Raw genomic sequence first — 20018 nt, forward strand, 5'->3', positions numbered from 1 at the left:
CTATCCAATCTATCTGGTTCTAAAGTTCATTTTAAAAGGAATTAGCCAAGAATTGATTGTCCTTAGTAAATAAATAGCATGTTATAATATTTTGTACTTCAGAGTATTTACTAGAGTTTTGACCGTACTTAAATACCAGATCACCTGAAATGGTGTTACCTTAAAAATGGATTCAAGGAGGAATGGTCTCATATGTTTACTTTCATTTAACTTTATTTATACCTATAGGAAGTACGTTCCAAATCTTAAATGAAACAGGTGGTAGACAATAGTGTTTTGATTTTGTCAAACTAATCTTAACTATTTGTGCTTTCATTAAAATACATGTTACTGCACTTTTGGATGGTCAGCCCAATGTCAAGGTTAAGGCTGGGTGTAAAGGATGAATCTTGCATGTATGCTTTTCCACCTCAGTTGCTAGTAGAATCTTCTCTTTTTTTCTGTATTGTTGTTGTTAGTTGCGAAGTTGTGTCTGATCCATCATGACCCCATGGACAACATTCCTCCATGGACAACATTCTTCCTGTCCTCTACCATCCTCTGGAGTCCATTTAAGCTCATGCTGACTGCTTCAGTGACTTTACCTTTTTCTGTATAATTTTCTGTATAAAATTAGATATTTAATAGACATTTGGATTGCCATTTTTAAGGATCTTCATGAAAAAAAAATCACCTTTGTCATAAATGTGTTGGTTCTACATAGTCCATCTTCTGATTAGTTCACAGATGTGTCCAAAATATGGCTTTACCATGTTCTTAGAGCCAACTAACTCCCTGGTTAGTTATAGACATGAGTACAATTTTGCAAATTATTACAGGTTAAAAACTTGATTTTTGCTTCAGAGGGTCTCACGTAACCTCATTTGATTGTGCCTCACCCAAGGTCAAGGCCAAGGCATAAGAATAATTTTGCCCTTATTGGTGGTTTCAAACAATGGTTGGGCTATCTTTATTTTTCAATTTCGTACAAGAAGAGGGGAATGAGATGGCTATGCTTCACCTCTCTTCTGAGGTTCCTGCTAGCAGTTTCAATAACTAGAAAAGACTTCTATATGAACAAGCACAGGCATTTGAGCCATTGGAAATGCCAGATCAAGTCTGCAAAGCTTGTGACAAATTGTCTCACCTTTTCACCTCAAAAGAGAAAATCATATTGTCTTCATAGCATGAACATCTTTGTCAGGACAAATTGAAGCTACCTTGCACAGGCTTAACAAAATGGTCGCTTCCCAACTCAGTTTTGCCTCAGCCTCCAGTGGCTACTGCTATTATAATAGGCCGCTAGTTATACATTTATATTTCATTGTAATTGTAAGACAAGTGTTCCCAATATATCACTTATCAGCGTTATTCTTGCATTCTATGCAAGACTTCTTCTTGTCTTCTTTTTCATTAAAAAAATAGAAAATAGAACTATTTTATAATCATTTTGAAGGGAATATATATATATATATATATATATACGAAAATGGGAAAGTGGAATATTGTAAAGTAAAGCACCAACCTCCCAAAAAAACCATCTTTATTTCCAGAGTGTCTTTAAACCCTGAGTGGGACCTAAAAGCATTATTGGAAAATAAAAAGGACAGGCAGCTGCACTTCAGAGCTTTGACTGAGCTGTCACTGACGCCTAGAAAAAAGGACTGAGTTAAACAGGAATAATAGAAGGCCTGTTGGTTAGCCCTTCAAGGAAGGCAAGGTCAAGAAACAGGAGCAGCAGGGGTTTCACGATGCTTTTTATTGCTGTGGAGTAGAATAAAAGAATCTTGAAAGCCCATCAGTGTTCCTCTCGACTCTTATCTTATCGAAGAATATCAAGGTGGGCTATTCTGGGATGCTTTATCACTCCTTCTGCTTTCTCAGGACTGAACTATTTTCCCCTCATCTCTTAATGGTTCATTTCTCTCTCTCTCTCTCCCCACCTCCCCTTCCTACACTCAGATCTACACTCTTTTCCACCTTTAGGAAAGAGACCCAGAAAAAATAATTTTCTGGTAAATCACTGTTGCATCCTCTATAGTATTCTTTCTGTGAATAGAGAAGGGATCTCACTGGCCCAGCCTACTCAGGTATGATTCAGTTAGTCTTCCGAAGGTTATCCCAACTTCCTAAAGAGAAGGTTATCTAGTATAGTATCTTAGTAGTAGGGAGCATGGTGGCTCAGTGGCTAAGATGCTGAGCTTGTCGATTGAAAGGTCGGCAGTTCAGTGGTTCAAATCCCTAGTGCCGCGTAATGGGGTGAGCTCCAGTTACTTGGCCCAGCTTCTGCCAACCTAGCAGTTCGAAAGCACATAGAAAAATAGGGACCACCTTTGGTGGGAAGGTAACAGCATTCCGTGTGCCTTTAGTCATGCTGGCCACGTGACCACGGAGACGTCTTCAGACAGCGCTGGCTCTTTGGCTTTGAAACGGAGATGAGCACCGCCCCCTAGAGTCGGGAACGACTAGCACATATGTACAATGGGAACCGTTACCTTTATCTTAGCAGTACCAGCAAAGCAGATATTCCTGAGATGCCCATATGGGGAGAGATAATAGCAAGGGACCCATTGAGATGGGGGTTCTTACTCAATAATTTCTCTGTAGAACTGTATCAGCAGCTTCTTGGGCAGTTTGAGCTTTCTCAGTTGGCTCGGAAAGAACATTCTTTGTTGTGCTTTTTTGATGACGTTTTTGATGTCCATTTTAGGTCGTGAGATATGGTAAAACCTAGAAATTTGAAGGTCTCTACTGTTGATACTTTGAAAGAACAAAAAAGGACCTTCTATTGTGCTTGGTGGATGTATAAACAAGAAAGAAATTTTTTGGCTCAATTACATACAAAATAAATACAGATGATTTTAAAGATTCATGTACAATTGAAACCAGATGCATTTTGGGGGGAATTGTGAACAAACAGCGGGAAAACAAATAATGGAACTTTATGGCAACTGCAGAAAGACTACTATTATAGGGTTAAGAGGTTATTATAAGCCAGTTTGGTTTAGTGGTTAAGGCACCAGGCTAGAAAGCAGGAGATTGTAAATTCAAGTCCTACCTTAGCCATGAAAGCCAGCTGGGTGACTTTGGGTGATTCAAACCCTCTCAGACAAACCCACCTCACAGGATTGTTGTTATGGGAAAAATAGGAAGAAGGTGATATATTGGATATGCTTGCCACCGTGAGTTATTTGTGAAAATAATAAAGGCAGGATAAAAATAAACAAATAAATAAAAATAAATAAATATAGGGAGTCCTCAAGTTACCATGGTAATAATCTGGCAATTATCATCATAAGTCATGAAAGTTGTAAAGTAGATCCGGATCCATTTTTACAAGTATTGCAGGGCAGTTGCTAAGCAAATGCCGCAGTTATAAAGCGAACACTGTGGTTGCTAAGTGAACCTATTGTTCACTATGGGCTGTGTTTTACTGGAAACCATAAGTAAACGCTGGTTTCCAGCAAAACCATCATAAATTGTGCTCACACGACCATAGGGTGCTGCAAACATCTATTAATGCAGTCATGTGACCACAGGGGTCATGTCAGAACTTCAAAATTAGGTTATGTGTCCATTTTGGAAGGGCGGAGGTCCCTCATAACTTCAAAGATTGCTAAGCAACCAGTTGTAAATCAAGGATTACCTGTATTCACAAACATGGAAAGATTCAATTTTATTCATCATGGAGGGAGGGATAGTGACAATGATGGAACTTTGTTGAGATGGCTGAATTGACTGCTTTAATTAAAGACAGCACCTTGTCTAAATTTAACAGTGATTGAAAAGCCTTTATTGGCCTTTAGTGGGAAAGAGGGGGAAAAATCAAGTCATGATATGGTTTTGATGACTAGAATAAAAATAATAGATAAGAGAAGGAATATGTCTGTAAATATCTCTTTGTTATTAGCCAACCCATTCTGCCAACATCCTGCAATTTTTCCAGCTTCCAACCCTGCCGTTCAATCCCAAGAGGAAACGTCAAGAGAAAATTCTTCCCTTGGGCCTTTTTCAGCCTGGAAAGTGTAAGCAGTCAGGGACACTTGAGAGTGATAAAAAGTTGTGCAAGAGAAAAGAAAAGCACAGTGATAAGACACTTCTCTATTTCCAAGAGTAAGCTAAAGGAGAAACTGTGAGCACAGAATTACTTTAAGGGCAAACTTACCCATTTTGCAATTAGCCTCCTTTCTCTTCATTCTTGACCTTGGTGTCTACTAAATATTTGCAATTGCACACCAATCAATTCCTGTGGAATTTACAGTGTATAGATGTGAAATCCATATACATTCTTTTAGTGTCTTTAACAGTCAATCTGTGCACAAACTAGAATGGAATCTGGCTCCCAGTCCTCGTAATTTGTTGGCTTTATGCTGCTAACAGGTGTTAAAGTTTGCAAATAAGTAAGGAATTATGGAACAAATGCAGGCTTATTTTATGTGTGAATTGGTTTCCCCCCCCCCCCCCACTAAATGATAAGATGAGATGCTACTGGGCCATATGTCAGCCGATGGCACTTTCTATTTTTTCAAGCATTTTTAGGTGTCCCATCTCTTTGGAAGAGTGCACACCTATCTAGGAAAAAAAGGCAAAGGTAAATTGAGGTTTTAGAAGACTAGGGACAACAGTGCAAGGTCTATGGAGGTCTCTGAGAAAGGATTTTAAGTCTCAGCAGATAGAAATAAACGACTAAAACATAAACATGGTTGGTCTTAGTATCTCAATGGGAGACTGTTTTGGCTAGCAGAGCTGGCAGCAGAGTCATACAGTGAGGAGGTTGGGGAGGAACATGGGCCAATCCTGAGGGTTGGGGAAAGCTCAGATGAGGGTTCTGTGTTGGAGGCAGAGAGGGAGCTAGACAGCAGTGAGGCAGAGGAACAGCTGAAGCCCATTACCAGTGTGCACATGCACAGAGCTGCCAGAAGACAAGAACAACTAAGAAAGCAGGGTCGACTTGGGAATAAAGCCACACCTTGGAGGTGATTGGCCCTTCCTATAGGAAACAAAAGAGGAGCGAACAAGGAGTGGGCTTTTGCAGGAAACAATTTGTTCGTTCAGTCGTTTCAAGAGTGGAAAGATCTGTCCGTGACTCCCAGAGACTCTGTGCCAAGTTTTGCCTTGCACTGCGTTTGGAAACTATTGACATGGCAGCTTTCCAAGCGAGATAAGGTCTGTGTTGATAAATATTCCTCTGAAAAACTGTTTGTCAGGCCTTGCTGACTGTGAATGAAAGGAATTCACAGTCGTGTAAATAAAAGGGATTTTGCCAGGACCAAGACTCTGCTTCATGCTTTTTAGGGAAGCCTAGGTCAAAACAGAGACCTGTTGGTGGAAATATCCCAGAAGGCAATGCCAGTCACTTCGGTAATGACATCAAAACCCCCAATCCCTAAGAGTTGAACTTGACTTCAGAACATCTTTCTATCTCTCTAGAAAGTTTACTATGCCTTTCAGCCAGTGATGGGATTCAGCCAGTTCGCACCACTTCGGGAGAACCGGTTGTTAACTTTCTGAGCAGTTTGGTGAACTGGTTGTTGGAAGAAATCATTAAGGCAGAGAACCGGTTGTTAAATTATTTGAATCCCACCACTGCTTTCAGCGTATAGACATGCTGGCCACATGACCACCAAATTGTCTTCGGACAACACTGGCTCACTCAGCTAAGAAACTGAGTAAGGCCCTGAAGACTTATTTATTCCAGCAAGCTGGCCTAGCCTAAAGAGTTTTTAATGGGATTTTTAAAATTTTATAGACTTGGGGTTTTAAAATGGGAGGCCGATTGATTTAATCTTTTTTAATTAGCTTAACTTTTGTATTGTATGTATTTTAATTTTGGCTGTTCACTGGCCTGAGTCCCTTTGGGAGAAGGGCGGTATACAAATTAAATTAATAAATAATAAATAAATTAATAAAACTGAGATGAGCACAGCCCCCTAAAGTCAGACACAACTGGACAGTGGAAACCTTCACTTTTACTAGTTTTTTTTTTTGACAAAATCCTGAATTGCACTGTCTCCTATTGCTAGTTTATAGCTAGACCCTGTGAGAATCAGCCGAAGGGTTGATTTTAGGCACCTATCTTAAAACATATTTAATTCCATTCTAAAAATCTATTTTTAGTTTACAACAAGCAGGTGAAAGAAGGCTGATTTTGCATCAAATTAACAGGGGATGATTATTAAAAAGTTCAATAAGTCCATGGGAAACAATATCAATACTTATTGACTATATTAATCGTAAAATACTTTTGCTTTGAGATTTTTTTTAAAAAAATTGAAAAAAAACCAGGATAAACCTGTATCAACAATAGTAAATATTATGCCATACTATGCCACTAGTGCTGTTTTCTGGGCTATAGTCAACTCTTCACAATTTACATATTGCTCCCCCCCACACACACACTCTGTTTTCCTATAAATTGTTCTCCTTGTCATATGGATTCCAGCTCACCAGATTGTTTCCCCATGAAATGCTCACTGAAATTAATTGACCCCATATCCTGTATCCAAATAAGAAATATGAGTATGTTTAGCACACAGCCTTTGTTGGTATCTGATTAAGACTTTCATGATTTCATTCCATAAATTCCTTTCTACCACCATCAGCCATTACTTCTATCCTTTCTACTTTAAGTGTGTCTGTCAGTGCCTGCGTCTATGTGTGTTTTAAAAATCCACCCCTTCCTTCTAACACGATTGTTTGACTCAGATCTTGCAAAAGGATCTTAAAGAAAAAAGAAATTTTTTTTGCAGGATCAAAACATCAACCCAGTACAAGTGGAGGATTTTTAAAAAGATCTTTCCTTACATATTGGGAGTTTTAGAAATGGAAGGAAGGAAGATGGATGGATGGAAGGAAGGCAGGAAGGGGAAGGAAGGAAGGAAGGAAGGAAGGAAGGAAGGAAGGAAGGAAGGAAGGAAGGAAGAAGGAAGGAAAGAAAGAAAGAAAGAAAGAAAGAAAGAAAGAAAGAAAGAAAGAAAGAAAGAAAGAAAAAGAAAGAAAGAGGAAGGAAGGAAGGAAGGGGAAAGAAGGAAGGAAGGAAGGAAGGAAGGCTGATTTCTGGATCTTTGGGGTTGAATTTTTCTTAGTCTGAGAGCTGAAATTTTAATCCTTTCCCTTTACTTCTCCTTCTCTGGCTCACATCTAAACATCCACTGAGTCTAAAAATAAACCTTTGTAGTCAAAATATATACTTCTTTGTTTTGTTTATGACTGGAGCTCAGGGAAGGCTGGCTTCAGAGTCTATGCCCTTCTCCGATTCTCTGATTCACTGCTCTTCTGACCTCCTGGGTTTTTTTTTCCATGCTGTGATTTATATCACTTAGTGCCACTTCCAAAGGCAAGCCAGTCCAAAGGATTTGTATGTGCGTATGTATCTTTTTCCTGTTTCGATTCCGTTCACCTTGTGCCGTCCTTGTGTTCTTTTTTTCCTCCCTAACTTCAGCAGCTTTAGCCTCTTTGTGTATGCCTGCGAATGTTTGTGTGTGTGTCCCTGCAGCACCGGTGTTAGAGAGAGAAAAGTTGTTGCCATTCCTATGTGATGGAGTCATGGGAGAAATTGCAGCGAGCACACAGATAGTAAAGGGGGCAAGCCACAAAGCTGGCTGGGCTGGGAAGCAGCCCGTAGCAGCCGGAGCTCTGGTTGGCAAAGCTGGAAGCCTCTACATCTGGAGCTGGATCTTCCCCTGGAGCACTTGTAGGAGTAAGGTGAGACTTGCTTTGGATAAATTAAACTTGCTTGTTTCCAGCTGCAGGGAGTGAGCAGCGGGGATCAGGCGAGAGCTTGCCCCTCTCTTTTCTAATTTACATCTAACGCATTCTGAATGCTGCTCTTAAGAACATTTCTTGCACAAATCTTGGAAGCCTTACTCCTTCCTGATTGGGATCTGCTACTCAAGGTTTTGAAAGTTGCTAGGTGATGGATTTGGTTTGTTCTTTGTTTTTAAAGTGATGTGACCTTTTAGTGAAACTGAATAATTCTGTCTGAAAGTAACTTTTTACTAATTTATTTATCTCCTAGGCGGCTGAAGCCCCCGTCTTCTGATAATTTTACTTCAGTTATCATTTTGGAGCTGTCTCATTTTTCACATCACACAATGATTATGATCTTTGCTTTAAGCCAAAATCCAAACTTTGAAGAACAGGATTTCCTGCCTCTTTTTTTCTAAACCAATGGGCTTCTTCCATGATTCTTTGTAAAATCCGAGTCCCAATAAATTCAAAGTAAATATAACATAAAAGGTTTAAATAGTATTCTGGTAATCCAAGTAACAATCTATATTATGGTTGTAGCCCATGAATCCTTGTAAAATCTGAGTCCTGCAAATGAAACCTATACCCAAACAGACCTTTAACAACGAAATAAGAACCTATTGTTTAACATAGTGTGCCTTTGTAAATACATTCTTTAGTTTCACTAGCAGGAAAACTCAGACACAGATGTTATTCATTGCAATAACATTTCTGGAATAATTTATTCCCAGTATTCTTTTGGAATTGATAGTGCAATTTCCTAAATATCAGCCCTGCCGATTTGTATATTTGTTCCTGGCAAAGAGAATGGGCCTAGAGCTGTATACATGCATTCAGAACTCTTACTAAGAGAAAAATGGGGTTTAAATTATGCAAATTCAAGACATTTGTGCTGTTTCATAACTGTTTCAGTTTTGCTGGTGGTTTGGCTTCCCCCATTCAGTGTTTAGAGTTGTTTCTAATTTTTGTCATGATGTAAGTCAAGAACATCGAAACTATAAATTGGTAGAGCAGACAAACAGGTGTATAACAGGTGTATCCCAACCCAGGCATATAGAGTTGGGAGACATGGGAATATGATAGGAGGCATTTTTACATGAAGGATATTGATCATATCCACATGGCCATTGTATCCTGTACTTCTATATATCGTCCCGCACTCAGTCTGCTAATTTGTGGTTTTATTTTAAATTAGCACGTTGCTTGCAAATATGTTGTTTGCTGGCCTTTGGTCATTATATTATATTGGACTGGACTGGACTGGATTAGATTTGCAAGTATGATGGACATTGGATGTTTGGAAAAACAGTGTGCATTTGGGGCTGATTTGTGATGTATTGAAAGTGTGTATCCATGTTGTGCCTACTAATATGTTGCACTCCCTAGGTAAAGTCCTTAGACCTTTTTATCACTAGATTGATTGACAATTAATCAAATCTATGTGAAAATCTAGAGCACCAGGAAGAGCATCACTTAGGTTTGAGTTAAAATTATTTTAGGCCATTACCGGTAAATTAAATTAACAGTCCAATTTTAATAGTTAAATTTTGCTCATTCAATAAGCATAGTAGGTTAATGGAATGTAGTGAAAGATTGGCTGGAATGAGTAGTATGAGGTAGACAGATTATAGATGGATGACAGATAGATAGATAGATAGATAGATAGATAGATAGATAGATAGATAGATAGATACCGGTAGATATATAGATATGTTGGGTAGGCGATTGACTGATTTCATAGGAACTGGGTGATCAAGTTGATTGATTTCAACCTTCAAAGACTCCCTGCAAAAAAGGAGGAGAAAGAGATTTCTAGACAGCTGGTTAATAATTCAATCTAATGTCATCTCACTCTGTCAAGCCCTAAGGATAATTTTTTAAATCTTACTATGAGTTTTAAAAGAGAGACAGGACCACCCTCAATAGTTTTGTCTTCTTAAAATTGGATGGCTTCGCTATGCCTCTCCTTTGAAACCCTTTACTAGTTCAAAGAGCTGAAATAGGTTTCTAAGTATGCGCAGCTCATGTGTTGAAACCTCTTCTGGCTATTGGACATGGCAGGTCAAGTCTTTGAGGTGAAGAGACATGCCTTGTCAAAACAAATCGTGTTACTGATTAAAACAATCACATGGCGTGAAGCTCTTTGCCAAGGTGAGCCAAAAGCCATTTCATACAGGCCTCACAAAAGCCCGTTTCCAATTGTGTTATAGAACTAGGCAAAAGTATTGTTTTTGGAGTCTTCAGATCCATATTCAAGGACAGGTCTCCCTCTTCAGCACTGATAGTAACATCATGCACATAGACGTCAACCATCTTGAAATCTCAATGAACTTCTGTTCTCTTTTGAAATAATATTTTCTTCAGATTGAATGAGAAGGGGCAAGAAACCAGGAGCCAGGATAGGGTCAATGGACTTCAAGGGAGGTGGACATAGATCTTTTTTGGAGGCATAAAAACTGCAGACTGATGATGCATCTGACCCTGCCTTCGGGCTCAATTTAGTCATCTCCTACAAATTAACAGATTAACAGTGTTAGATGGGACCTTGTAGGTAATTTAGTCCAACCCCCTGCCCAAGCAGGAGACCCTCCACCATTTCTGACAAATGGCAGTCCAATCTCTTCTTGAAACCCTCCAGTGATGGAGCTCCCACAACTTCTGAAGGCAAGGTGTTCCATTGGTTGATTGTTCTTATTGTCAGAAAATTTCTCCTTAGTTTATTTCTCCTTATAAGAACATGTTTGAAGTTCTGAGACATTGATCCACCAAATAGAAGTTATAGAAATGGCTGATAGTGTTTGGGATGCCTGTTACCAAAGGTTGCTAGAAAGGAAAGTGGGGACAGGACAAAATTCTTAGTGCTTGAGATTTGGGCAGCAGTTTCAGATAATACAAAGGTAGGTAGGTAGGTAAGTATATTTCAGCACTAGGACTGTTTGATTCCTTGATTTTAGATGACTCACAGACTGCCATTATCCAACCTTAAAATGTGTATCTGGAAAATCAATAAAAATATGAAGTTCTTAAAATTGCAACCCTGGTCTTATGGTACAAAAGGATGCAATGGCCCATTGAAAAGGTGAACAAATCCCTCTCCATATGGCAAGAGAGCTGTAATATCTGACATAGCAAGAGATGTTCTTCCTAAACTCAATTCCATCTGCATGTAATATAATAATAATAATAATGTATTATTCCAACACATTGCCTATACCTAATGTATAGTCAGGTGTGCAGAAAACAGTAAACTATAATTAATAACATTTGAAACTATACAGAGTTGGGTTAATAGCCATTAATAAAAGCATTTCTTACAAAAACAAAATCATTTGCATTTAGTGATGTTATTAGGAAGGGCTGTAATGATATTCAGCTGTGCCATGAGCAAAATCTGCCCATCTGTACAAAACATAATATTTTCTGTTTTTGATAAGAATTCAACTGTATGGAAACTTGGCCAGAGTACTTTACAGAAGTGGTTATTTCATAGGTACGGCAGAATTGGACAATCAAGTACAGTAGATAGTGAAGGATGTCACTATCTTGCCATCCTGATAGAAACAATTTTGGATATGTGAGATTTTTAGGAGGTAGCTAACGTTCATAGCCAATACCTTTTGTTGCCTTCCTAATCTTGTTAATGTTGATCAGAAGAAAAGTGCAGTAATACATTTCTGTCATGCGGCTTCCACTTGAATGTGTTGTTTTTTTTTATTATTGCTTACCAGAAAACAATTTTGCTGTTAGCAATTGAACTTTTAAAAATCAACATGCATAGATATATTAAACATCCTGTTCTTCAAAGCCTGTGGCACTGACAAGATGCTTCCAAGTGCAAAGAAAGAAGAAGAAAAAGAAAGAAAGGTGAATATTTACAGGTATAAATGAGGCTCACTGACATGCACCAATAAGGATATCTTGCTGAAATACAGGTAGTCCTCGACTTACAATTGAGTCCAAAATTTCTGTTGCTAAGCGAGATATTTGTTAAGTGAATTCTGCTCCATTTTATAACCTTTCTTGCTACGGTTGTTAAGTGAATCATTGCAGTTGTTAAGTTAGTCACACAGTTGTTAAGTGAATCCGGCTTCCCCATTGACTTTGCTTGTCAGAAGGTCACAAAAGGGGACCATGTGACTCCAGGACACGGCAATGGTCATAAATACGAGTCAGTTGTCAAGTGTCTGAATTTTGATCACGTGACACAGTTGAAAGTGTGGAAAACAGTCAGAAGTCTCTTTTTTTCAATGCTGTTGTAACTTCAAATGGTCACTAAATGAACTGTTGTAAGTTGAGGACTGCCTGTATTGCTCATTTGCTCTAAAAAACAAAACTTAGGTAAACAGGAATATACAGGGCCTAAAAAGAGATGATGTTTTTCTGTCTTACGCTGTATGCTCTTTTTTTTTCTTGTCCTATCTGTCCTACACTCAACTTTCCTAAGTCCAATTCTGAAACAATCTTGGACTGGTTCCCAATTATTATGCCTACTTTTGATGGGGGGCCAGTTGGCTATACATATGAAAGAAAGATCCAGAATGCAATACCAGCTTTATTTTTTTTATTCCACTGTCTGAGAATGGAGTTTCTCTTTAAAACAACGTACCCACTTTGACAAGTCATGCAAACATTTGAAAGAGATTACCATTAAGTATACCGCGCTACACAAACATAACTGAAACACTTCAGGAAAATAAAAGCCATTTAAAAAAAAAAAAAGGTTAATTAGAATTGCTAGAGCCCAAATGCCCCATCTCATTATGCATTGCCTAGTTACTGTAAATGTTTTCGGCTTTATTTATATATGCATGAATGATGTTTAGTCCTTAGTTAAGATTTACTAACCTCAAAGGGCACGTTCGTCCACTTTTCCCTCTAATAAGAGCTGTTGCTGCTCCACTGCTCCTGCCTTTGTCTAGAAACCAAAAGAGAGAGAGAGAGAGAGAGAGAGAGAGAGAGGCTATTCTGTCATTTGTCATGGTTCTGCTTTGTTTTCGGTAGTCTAGTTTTGTTGAGTGAATTTAGAGCATCCAGAGAGGGTGACTTTGGAATGGATTGCTAACACTTTCACTCTTGCAAAAGTCAGCTCAACCTTTTGAATTCCAAATGAAGAAGCAAAGTAATTGCTCGGTGGTAACACTTTTATTATTAGCACAATGGGAGAGGAGGAGGAGGAGGAGGAGGAAGGAGAAGAGGAGGAGGAGGAGGAGGAGGAGGAGGTACAGTGGTCTAAGGCACCCTGTTACTAAGACCAGATGCCTGCAATTACTGCAGGTTCGAATCTCGCCAGGCTCAAGGTTGACTCAGCCTTCCATCCTTTCTAAGGTAGGTAAATTGAGGACCCAGTTTGTGGGGGCAATAAGCTGACTTTGTATAAATATACAAAAGAATGAAGGCTATTGCTTAGCACATTGTAAGCCGCCCTGAGTCTCCGGAGAAGGGCAGCATATAAATCAAATTTTAAAAAAATCATATTAATATTGGTATATTAAACAACCTGGGACCCATTGGGTCATTCTTCTTTTTTCACATATTAGTTTATACTGTTTCCCTTCCCATCCTGGTGAAGCTGTCTCCTCTTCTTATTCCTCTTCCTCTTCTTCAACCGACTTGCAGAACTGCCTACCACTTGGTGGAGGAAGAGGGGGTGGATTGTGAAGAAAAACGGCTCCCCATTCCAGGCAGTACCCAAGAACCTTGTCTCTCCAATGCATCACCATTACCCTCTAGCCAGCCCTACTTCACCAGCAGGCATTCCAGTCCCTCCCTTGTCCTTCCTCTTTCCACATATAATACAAGCTGGTGCTGTTTCTCCTCTTCTCATGATCCTCAGAAGAGCCCCAGTGAAGTCATCTTCTTCCTCCTCTTCCTCCTCCTTGGTTGACTTGTGGAACAATGCTTGCCACTTTGCTGGGGGGAGGGGAACCAAGTGACCATGAGGAAAACTGCACCCATGCATCCCATTTACTACCAGTTCTGTGGGTGTGGCTTGGTGGCATGGCATGGCTTGGTGGGCGTGGCATGGCATGGCTTGGTGGGCGTGGCAGGGGAAGGATACTGTCACTCCAGGGGAAGGTTACTGCAAAATCCCCATTTCCTCCCGATCAGCTGGGACTCGGGAGGCAGAGAATAGATGGGGTCAGTCAGAGGTGGTATTTACCGGTTCTCCGATCTAGTTAAAATTCCTGCTACCGGTTCTCCAGAACTGGTCAGAACCTGCTGAAACCCACCTCTGATGTCCCCAAAGGGCCCTCTGTCCAGGAAGGAAGAGGGCTCTCTTCAACTGATGGCTCTAGTCAGCCCTACCCCTCTCCTCCATTCTTCCTTCATTGGCCTCCACCATTAAGAGATTTTAATTTGCAGCCTCAGTTTCAAAACAGCCTATAGCTGCTCACCCAATTGGGAATAGGGAGTCAAAGGAGGCAGGAAGGAGGATGGAGATATGCCCCTCCGATATCCCTTGTACCACACAGCCTACAGGTTTCTGGGAAGTGTAGTTGAAAGGCATGGTGGCACTGAAGCAGTCACAACTTTGCCAGGTTTCTGCCCCATGAGAGTCATGGGTCCCAGATTTTTGGTGCATTTTGTATGTAGTCCATTTGACATATGTTGATTCAAAAATAGCTGCTCTATGATGACCCATTTCACCCAATTAAAGGTAGCAAAGTATCAAACAGACACAGTGGTTTTAATAATATATGGATTGGTCCTTTTGCAGCTGCAGGATTCAGCAAAGTTTGCTCTTCTGCAGTAGGAGCATGTATTCATTGGGTTATAAACAAAGGACAACCTTCCTACCTTCTGATTGGTCCCAAAATTTTCCAGCCAGTATAGTTTTTGACGAGAATCCTGGGAATTGAAGTCCTCACATCAACAGTGGAAATGCCTGCGTAGATATTTTTCATATAAACAATCCAAAATTCTGTTACAGCTTTTTGCTTCTAAATAGAATTTCATTTATCTGGTCAGATTGGATGGGTCTTCCCACTGTGAAGCTCCATGAAATTTTGGTCTTCTCAGTGAAATTTGTTTTTAAAATATTCCATCTTATCATTTTAAAGAAGAAGAAAACAAAGGTTTTTTGGAATGTATATATTTTTTTTCCTGTGCAAATCTGTGGGAAAATGAAATAGTTTTCCCAAACAAAGCATCCAGTCAGATTAAATTATCTCCACCTCAATTAAATCAGACCATTCTCAGAGTTTTGGAACTGGGTGGCATTTCCATACCTTAGGCTAAAATACCTTAGTCTTCTCCGACCTGGAGATGCGTCTTTCAGATACGTTGGGATTCGAATTCCCAGCCCTTAAATTTAGAAGAGTCTGGCACCAGATTGAGGGAATATTTCCAAAAACGTTACTGTTGACATTCAGATCAGACAAATTCTGTAAGGCATCTTTTGACACTGAAATCATTGTTTCAGATGTTTCCAGTTGCTCTGCTTTTCTTATCTCGCTGACGCTGGAAGACTTTAAACACTTTCATTACATTTCTTCAAAGACAGCATCTGTGCTGCAAGCCACAAGCCTCTTAGTAGAATGGACCTGAAGTTCATGCTGTAGTTGAAGATCTTGATAATTTCTTCATCCGTTGATCTTGCAAGGTTATGAGGATTTCAACAAAGACACATTGCACCCCATTTTGAGGCAGTTTTATTCTAGAATGTTCTTGAATTAACTTTGCCACTATTACCGCAGTGGTGAAATCTAAAATTTGTTACTACTGGTTCTGTGGGCGTGGCTTGGTGGGGGGGTGTTAATGTGACTGGGTGGGCGTGGCCAATTTTTTTTTTTTACTTTTAAAACCATTTTTTACACGTAAAACCATATTAAAAAAATGCTTTCAAAAGGCTCTGACGATCCCAGCTGAGTTGCCTGATCGTCAGAGGGTTTTTAAAAAACCCTCTGACGATCAGGCAACTCAGCTGGGATCGTCAGAGCTTGGATCGTCAGAGCCATTTAAAAGAAAAAAACTTTTTTTCTTTTAAATTGCTCTGACGATCTAAACTGCGTTGCCTGATTAGCAGGCAACTCAGCTGGGATCGTCAGAGTCTGGATCGTCAGAGCTTGGCGTGTCAGAGCCATTTAAAAGGAAAAAAAGCCTCTGATGATCGCGTGGCTCAGCTGGGCATGGGGGGCGGGGGCAGGGAGTTTTGCTACCGGTTCTCCGAACTGCCCGCCGCCATCGCTACCTACTCGCCCGAGCCGGTCCGAACTGGGAGCATTTCACCCCTGTATTACCGGTAGGTATTTTAGCGTCAGTGACTACAATTAAAAAGCACGTTTGTTTCTTCCTCCTTTGCATGATGATACTGCTATCCCTAAACGAGCAACTTTATACTGTTTATTGTACTGGTAAAGGAGTATTGGAAGAAATATCTTTCTGGGTTCAGTTCCAAGTGGGGAAAAAGACACTGGAAACATGGAGACTGCTTGAAAAGATGGTTTAACGGTAGACAGGAATCACATGGCTTGAGTTCCTGAGTAGAAAAAAAGGAGGTGAGATGCTGGGAGTGCCTTGGTTTTATGCCCTCTGTTGGGCCCCACCTCTAAGTGTTTCCTGTTTCTGTATAAGAAATGTATCCTGATTGGTTGTGAGACCCCTCAGGGGGTGGGGGTCTTAGCTAACCCTGTAGGTTGTCTCCCAAGCTTGCTTGAGCCTTGCCATGTGGTAAGTTTTGCTAGATGGGTCCTTTATGTTGCAGATGAGATGCTGAGGCCTTAATGGCCCATTGACAAAGGTGGGGGGACAGGGAGCTGCTGGGAGCTCAGTGTTGAAATGAAGGGTCCTTGGTGCTCTCTGAACTTGGTTGTTTTCTTGCAGTCATTTCATTACCAAACCAAGTAACATCATTAGTATATAAACAGAGAGCAAACCCCACTCTCTTCCAGCACTGATGATATTACGTAGTTTGGTGATGAAACATCTGCAAGAAAACGATCAAGCTCAGGAGCACAAAGAACCCCTCATTGTTTATTGTTTTGTTATTTATTTTATTAATATATATATATTTTTCTAATTTTAAAAACAAACTTTATTCGTATTTAAAAAACATTTAAAACAAATATAAGAAAAACAAACAAATTTCTCTTAATCAAAAACACAAATTACATATACATATACAGTACATATACAGTACTCAACTTCATCTATTGACTACTTTCTATTATTATATATACATATATACATATGCACAGTGGCTTATTTCCTTTTCTATCTATCTGACAGTGCAGTTGTTAATTATATTGATTTCTTCTGAATTTCATATTTAACCATTCCCCTTCCTCTGATTTATCCACTGGTACCATCTATTCCATATTATGAAGTATTTTGAGTCTTCCTTATTTTATTAATATTTTTAATTAGTCCAAAATTCATAGTTGGGTAAACCTTAGTACAAACAACAAACAGGAGGAAATGCACCAGGGGTGGTATTCACTTACCTTCCTTACCGGTTTGCAAATGTGAGCGCGCACCTCCACGTATACGCAGAGGGTCAAAAACGGGACGTGATGACATCTGGGCGGGTGGGCGGAGCCTCCCGCAGCCGCCATTACTGGGTCGCCTGAGCCGGATAGAATCTGCTGAATACCACCACTGAAATGCACCAATCAGGAGATGAAAGTGGAAAAATAAGGTGTATATGTATTCCTAATACTATTCCTTGCGTATAAAATTCATTTTCCAGAATTTTCAGTAGTAGCCATGCTGATGAGGTGGTGTAGAAGTCCACACAGATAAAAGTACAACTTTAGAGCATATGGTCTTATTGGGTCCAATAAAAATTACCATGTTTCCTCGAAAATAAGACCCTGTCTTATATTTTTTGGAACCCTGAAATAAGTGCTTGATCTTATTTTCGAGGAGGTCTTATTATTTTGGGGCACGTGGAGCAAGATGGGGCTCCTCTTGCCATCTTACCTGATTTCCAGCTCTGAGTTTAAATATTTTTGGGGAGGGCTTATTTTTGGGGGGAGGCTTATTTTTTAGCGCATGGCCTCAAAAGCCCTCTTGGGCTTATTATCAGGGGATGTCTTATTTTTGGGGAAACAGGCAGAGGTGGTTTCAGCAGGTTCTGACTGGTTCTGGAGAACCAGTAGCAGAAATTTTGAGTAGTTCAGAGAACGGTAGTAAAAATTCTGACTGACCCCGCCCCTATCTACTTCTGCCTCCTGAGTCCCAGCTGATTGGGAGGAAATGGGGATTTTGCAGTAATTTTCCTCTGGATTGGGGAGGGAATAGAGATTTGACAGTATCCTTCCCCTGGAGTGGGGTGGGAATGGAGATTTTACAGTATCCTTCCAATGCCACGGCCACCAAGCCACACCCACTAAGCAGTGGTGGGATTCAGCCAGTTCGCACCACTTCGGGAGAACCGATTGTTAACTTTCTGAATAGTTTGGCAAATTGGTTGTTGGAAGAAATCATTAGGGCACAGAACCGGTTGTTAAATTACTTGAATCCCACCACTGCCACTAAGCCACACCCACAGAACCGGTAATAAAATTTTTTGAAACCCACCACTGGAAACAGTGTATGTAGAAGAATATGTAACTCTTGATTTCTCCAGATTTGTGTTCTCTCTCTCATTTTTTGTTAACAAAAAATTTATGCCAGAAGTTCACAGCCAAGAGAGCTGCAATTTAAAGACGGGGTCTGGATGAAACATGAGGTAGATGTTGATGTTGTCACTTTAACACCTAGCATTCAGTAATCAAGAAAAATAGTTGCTTTCCACCACTCTGAAAACATAATGGCCATTCATCCCCAGGAAGGAAGGAAGGAAGGAAGAAAGGAAGGAAGGAAGGAAGGAAGGAAGGAAGGGAGGGAGGGAGGGAGGGAGGGAGGGAGGGAGGAAGGAAGGTTATAGTTTGCTCTATGGAGGATTGAATGCACTTGAATTCAGTGCTTGAATTTGGGGGGGGGATAGAAAAAAGAAAGAAACATATGTCCTCTGCAAGTAATGTTTGGAAAAAATAGATTGCATTAAAATAACTATATGCAATATTCAAATTAATCATGCCACAGTGTCTTGCAATATTACTTTAGAATGTGATGGGTATTTTATTTGGATTTGGAAAAGCATGATAAAATTATATAAAGGCATTCATTTATTTGTCATCCCGTTTACTATTAGCCACCAGGTGGCAGATGAAATAGAACATAATCACACTGCTTTCAAGAAACTCAAACCATTCTAGCCATAACTGGGGCCCAAATTAAGTTTTGAAAGACAAATTTTACAAAATTGCATTATCACTCCCAGCACTCACTCTGTAGGTCCTTCTAGATCAGTGTTTCTCAACCTTGGTAGCTTGAAGATGGGTGGACTTCAACTCCCAGAATCCCCCAGCCAGCGCTGCCAACATCTTCAAACTACCAAGGTTGAGAACCAGTTTGATGTGATGGTTAAAGTCAAGAAACTGGGAGATGATAAATTTCATTTTTACTTTAGATATGAAAGTATTTAATACTTGTATCCTATGCAGATATCTTGTGTAGGCAATACAGGTAGTCCTCAACTTATGACCACAACTGAGCCTGAAATTTCTGTTGCTAAGCAAGACAGTTGTTAAATGAAGTTTGCCCCATTTTACAACCTTTCTTGCCACAGTTGTTAAGTGAGTGACCACAGTTTTTAAGTTAGCAACATGGTTGTAAAGTGAATCTGGGTTTCCCAATGACTTTGCTTGTCAGAAGGTTGAAAAATGTGATCGCAGGTCCCTGGGACACTAAAACTATTGTAAATATATGCAAGTTGCCAAGGATCCAGATTTTGATCCCATAACCAGAGGGATGCTGCAACTGTCATAAGTGTGAAAAACTTATTTTTTCTTATAAGTCACTTTTTACAGTGCCATTGTAACTTTGAATGGTCACTAAATGAGTTGTTCAAACTTGAGGACTACCTGTACAGTGAGACACTGCAACCGTCATAAGTATGAGCTAGTTGTCAAGCATCTGAATTTTGATCATACGACCACGGGGATGCAATGGTCGTAAGTGTGAAAACAGCTCATAAGTCAGTTTTTTTCAATGCCATTGTAATGGTCATTAAGCAAATAGTTATAAGTCGAGGACTAACTGTATTGAATAACAATAGTATTTCTCAAGTTGGAAGGTAGGCATTATGAATCCATGAGATTGTGGTTGACATTATTAAATCTTGAAATATCTAATAAGTTATAGGAAAAAATAAGCAATTTAGTCTCATCACAGATCTTGGCTTCTGCATCTACATCGATGGAGTTTGTTCTGTTGTTGGAAAATAGCTGATGTAAAAAATTTTG

The 20018-nt window shown here is 39.8% G+C and overlaps 1 protein-coding gene across 6 annotated transcripts in view; it reads left to right on the top strand.

Annotated features, from left to right (window-relative positions):
- The window catches only part of ARHGAP24 (Rho GTPase activating protein 24), a 473398-nt gene that overhangs the window by 297838 nt on the left and 155542 nt on the right, over nucleotides 1–20018 (top strand). The window contains exon 1 of one of the 6 annotated variants that reach the window (XM_034440422.3): nucleotides 7214–7683. The exons of the other annotated variants lie outside the window; for them this stretch is intronic. The gene's annotated coding sequence lies outside the window, so the exon portion shown is untranslated. Of the gene's footprint in view, nucleotides 1–7213; nucleotides 7684–20018 lie in introns of those variants that run through there. 6 annotated transcript variants of the gene reach the window in all.

Source organism: Pantherophis guttatus, chromosome 8, assembly GCF_059756535.1.
Source record: "Pantherophis guttatus breed Tessera chromosome 8, ASM5975653v1, whole genome shotgun sequence".
In the NCBI taxonomy this organism is placed as follows: Eukaryota; Metazoa; Chordata; class Lepidosauria; order Squamata; family Colubridae; genus Pantherophis; species Pantherophis guttatus.